Source organism: Cyprinodon variegatus, unplaced genomic scaffold (assembly GCF_000732505.1).
Source record: "Cyprinodon variegatus isolate N-32 unplaced genomic scaffold, C_variegatus-1.0 Scaffold447, whole genome shotgun sequence".
Taxonomy (NCBI): domain Eukaryota; kingdom Metazoa; phylum Chordata; class Actinopteri; order Cyprinodontiformes; family Cyprinodontidae; genus Cyprinodon; species Cyprinodon variegatus.
In genome coordinates this window covers 184,578-189,822 of record NW_015150900.1, presented here as the reverse complement: position 1 = coordinate 189,822, position 5,245 = coordinate 184,578, and positions in this window count along the sequence as shown.

Sequence of the window (5,245 nt, the reverse complement as noted above, 5' to 3'; positions counted from 1 at the left end):
GCTTAGGTTTAGGAATCCTTTGAATTACCGAAGGAATCAAATAATAAACTATTTTAGCGTTTTTGTTGTGATGAAAAGTTTAATATTTTCAAACAACTTTTTAAAATACAACAATGAGCTGATCAATACAGAAAGCCTTCCCCAGCCCAGTTTTCAGGAACTAATTTCCAGCGATAGAATCTTACTTAGGAGACGCCGAATGTCATTTTCCCTGCAGGAAGGAGCCACTGGTGGCGCTGGTATCACCCTGGAATAGTTGGACTGAACTCTACACACAGATTAGGGAAATTGAGATTGCTAATCCACAGCTAACACAGATTTACAGACGGCAGATATTTTATCAGAACCCCGTAATCCACAAAGATTACGTCTGAAAATTAGCAACTGCAGTTTGTAGCTAACATAGCGTCTTTCTTGACTCCATGTTATATAATATAAAAAATGTTACTAAGACTCAGAAGCCTAAATTGTAATCTATTAGTCAATATATAAAATAATAAAATATAAAGAAAAATATTCTCGATGTTCTTAACAAAGCAAATTGATCTCAGACTGTAGGTTTTTATTGGTGGTTCCTTGAGTTTTTAAGAGTGAAAAATATTTCAGGTTCCTCTCCAGTTTTTGTCCATGAGGCAGACACCTTCGTTAAGGCTTAAAATTTTCCTTTTTTTTACCTTCTTATAGTTGGATTTGCTCAGGTTCTCCTGAACTATCTCTGCAGTTATGCTGCTATAGGCTTAGGCTGCTGGAGGACCAGATGCACTGAGCATCTTCCCTTCAAATTACTGTTTATTGCTTTGTTCTTTATGTAAGATATAATTAAAGACAATTTTTTTAATCATACTTTGTTAATAAGAACAGATTTACGGTAATTTAATAAGAACCCTCCCTTTTTCCCTTCATGATGATGTTTGCAGCGATAGGCGGCTGCAGCTTCCTGTATGTCTGTGTCATGTGACTTGCTTAGCTAAGATATCCAAACTCAATGTTTAGTGTGGGAGAGAAACATTTAACCGTATTAAAAACAAAGCTCTGTTTTCCAAACCTTTGCTCCATCTGTGTTTTTGAAAGCAGGGATATTGCTGAGTGCAGAACGCCAACATCCGGCTCTCTGACCACCAATCCCCATAGATTCACTGCACTTTATCCATTTAAAGTCCGATCAAGTCCTTAATCAATTCAATACTTCCCCTTAAAGTTTTAGAACATAATAAAGTAAATTTATTTCTAACATTTTAAAATATGGTCTGCATATTTCTAACTGAAGGATGAGAACAAGGATATATTTGTATTTATTTTCCTTAAATAAAGCGTAAGAAAAATAAAAAGAAGCTAAGATGTAACATAGTCTTCATGTCTTTGCTCCATACATCCCATTTTTTTATTTATCCTTTTGTGTTTAAAACCCCAAATCTAGACTGACATGAATTTAGAAACAGGCGATAAACCGGCCATCACTGGTGGGTGAATTCCAAAATGGTTGAAATATTGTTAGTTATATCACTGCCCTGCAAAGCTGCCATCTTTCCAGCCTATTGATTTTCTTTACCGTCTGTTATTAAATCACTGCCTGTGATTTTAAATGAGGTGAATCAGTATCAGAGGAAATCCTGACAGGAAATCCTCACTGTTGCTGTAACCGACCGTATTTCTTCTTTCCTCTGGTTCAACGCCATCAGCATCATAGATTCCCTTCCTGCTCGCTGAGCCTCGGCTGCCTCAGTCAGACAGCTGATCACACAGAGCCTGGATATGAAACCGTTTACGGTTCAAAAACATAAAGATCTGATGGTAAAAACAACAACAACAGATACTGAGGGAGTTCTGCTGTTTTGGAGCATATTGGCTCAAAGGAAGCCAGATCAGGGTTTTAAAGATGATACTTTCCTTTTACTCAACCACTTCTGAAAAGTTATTTCAGCTCAGTTCAAAGCATTTAGATGCATTTTATTTATATGAAATAACGTCTAACATGACTTTTTAAATCTCTCCATACATTAAGCAGAAGCATCTATCAAACCAAACTGTGATTTCGATATGTATGCAGAGTGGTTGTGTGTCTAAATGAGAGAGCAGAGCGACAGCTTGGCCACAAATCAACAGCCATTTACTGGAGACAGAGTCATTAAAGTTTGCTCATCTCATAAAACACAATGCACACGGTCAACCACCGCGCTTTATTCACGCTCATAACCCAGTCTGCTGCACACACACTCCAAACTCACCATCGTGCAAAGCTAACCGAGTGTGTGGACTGAAGGGGTCGCTCTGTGCTTGTGTGTGTGTACCTGTCTAGCCCTCAGAGTGAGGACCATTTTTCCAATTTCACCATCAGATTGAGGACCAGGTGTTGCAAAGTGAGGACATTTTGCTGGTCCTCACAAGCTATTTTGCTGATGCTTAGGTTTAGGGCTAAGGTTTAAACTGGGTTAGGGTTAGGGTGAGGTATGCATTGGTAATGGTTAGGCTTAGTTTAAGGATCAGGGAATAAAAAGGGTTTAAAATCAATGGGAGTCAACACTTGGTCCTCATTACATATAGCAGGACGAGTATGTGTGTGTGTGTCGGAGTGTGTGTGTTTTTCAGAGGGTGGGGGGTTGATTTGAATCCATAATAAGGGGGGGGGTGATAACGACTGGGAGGCAGAGATGGATCTTCACTAAGAGCAGAGCAGCAGTTAACGGTGTCACACTTTGTTTTACGATAAGTGCAAAGCTCCGTTTTCACGTCTGCTTCTCTCTATCGAGCAAAATGACACAAAGTGTGAGAACGTTATGCAAACAGGCAGGGAAGGCTTTCCCTGGTGAATCGCTCCACAGTCGAATGAACCGTTTTAAATCTAGCTCAGTAATCTGGTGATTCCCTTTTCCTGACGGATGCTGGGTTCTGCCAGATTTATCCATCCTATTATACAAAGTCTCATCCCAGGGTTAATGTGCCATATGAAGGCAGCGAGCTGTGAAATGTCACCAACCTCAATCTGATCCGAGGTCAGCTGCTGCACACCCAGAAGGTCACAGCAATACCTCGGCCAACGTAAAGGATCCCATCAGGTTGGAGAGGATGAGTAAAGGTTAGACAGATGTTTAAATAAATCCACACGCTTTAGAAGAAGAAATATAAACGGAAACAAAACAGCAACAGCTGACTGACAGCTTGGTGACAGACGAGGATATTTCATTAAGAGCTGAATGGAAACGAGGACGTTTGTCCAAGTGATGCTCTGTTCTTCCTCTGCTGAAGCTCCTCAGTCAGATCATCACCAAACCAAGAAGAGCAGATTTACCAGGATAGGGGAGACCCGGATGTTAGTCACAAAGAAAATGTGATTTACTACCAAACTCCCAAACAGGACCCCACAGCTGATTCCAACCTTTATAGGCAATACTAGGCAGCTGCCTAGGGCCCCAAGTTCCTGGGGGCCCCATAAAACTCTGTTTGCATGTACAACTATTCCTTATTTGTGCACATTAATTATGTTTTTGATAAAATCACGGCTTGTCTACAGTGAAAAGAAGGACTGGGTTATTTACTTTGGCCTTTTTGGAAACACAGGAAGGAGCAATCAGCTAAGTGAGCTTAGTGCTTGGAAAAAATCTTTCATTCCTTTAGAGACAGCATGAAAAGTCAGCTGAGTACAAAACATAGAGAGGAAAACAAGAAGAAAAGGGACAAGAAGAGAGGGACACAACCTAGAACAGATAATGGATGTCTATTCTATTAACATTTCTCTATCTGTTTTATGTGTTGTCTTCTCATTCAGAGGGCCCCCTGCCTGTCCTTGCCTAGGGCCCCAAATGTCATAACTCCGCCCCTGCTTCCAGGATGTTATCCACCGAGGACAAAGGAGTAGATATGAAGACAAGGAAGCTTCTCAAAAAGCCCCGCCCCCTGAGGTCACACAGGAAGACATCCTAACCAATAAGAAACACGAAGATGATAAACTGCTTTTTTCAGTAACTCCACTCATTGTGTAAAAACAGAGCATTTGTAGGCTAGAAGCACTGAAAGAAAACCAGAATCTGCTAAAAGATTATTACTTCATCTATTTATTTTGTTCAATAAAAGGAAAGAAAAGAAGGAGGCCTAGAGCGGAGCTCTGAGGAATCCCAGAGCAGTGCTCTCCTTCCAGGTTTTCCTCCTCAGTCACAGAAATCAGCAGAATCATCCTGTTTGGTTTAGGAGTTCATTCATTTAGAAATCTGAGCCTGTTTTATTTCAGCTCTATCAGGATGCAGCAGGAATCTGCCTAGAAAATGAACTCTAGATAAAAGCAAAGCGTCGACAGACATACGATAAAAACAGATCTCTCTGTGAGGCAGCAGTCTGACCTTTCTCTGAGAATCCTCCGTCCTTCACGGTCTGGTCGAGGTCGGTGTGAGCAGGCGCAGGGAGCGACGACCCGCCAGCCAGCAGAACCGGGTCGGATATCTCCATGAACCTGGGGCGGGAAACGGTCTCTGGTTTAATCTCCATGCAGTTCAGAGGAGAATCTGCTTTCTGTAGTGAGTTTTAACCACTTAATGTTGGAAAAGGTTTGATCTTCCTGATTCGAAAAGACACTGCAAAAATCATCTAGAAATAAGTAAAAAATTCTTAAATTAAGTGTATTTATCCTTAATTTGAGTAAGTAAATAAGATTGATTTGCCAATTAAATGAGGATTTTTACTCTTTTCCCTGTAATGCCAAATGTATCGTATTTGATACATACGGTTTCTGAAATGTTTTGCGTCTGACACCTTTTGCATAATTTATTGGTAAAAACTGCTCAAAATCCTATTGTACACAATTAGATATACCTGATAACAGCCAGTAGAAGAGTACACAAAACATAATCTTGACTTATCGCATAGTAATAAATTATTAATACCATAAATGTATTTCTGTTTTTTCTTTTTACATATTTTGTTAAAAGGCCAAATAAGGACTTTAAACCAAAAAAAGTAATTTTCTGTTTTGTTTTATTCTTGGATCGGGCTTTAAAGGGTTAAAATAAGATTATTAGACAATATGAACTTGAAATAAGACAAAGCAATATTTTTTTTTTCTTATTTTAAATGCTAATTGTCTTGTTCCATTGGCACTTTCCTTCTAAATTCAAGAAAAAGTGTACTTATTTTCAGTGGTGTAAAAGTGAAAAAAGTATGTGCTCCAAAAACAACTTAAAGGCACACTATGCAACATTTTTCAGTTAATTAATGTGTTCCATAACGTTATGGATGATTAAATGAGTCATTTCAGGTT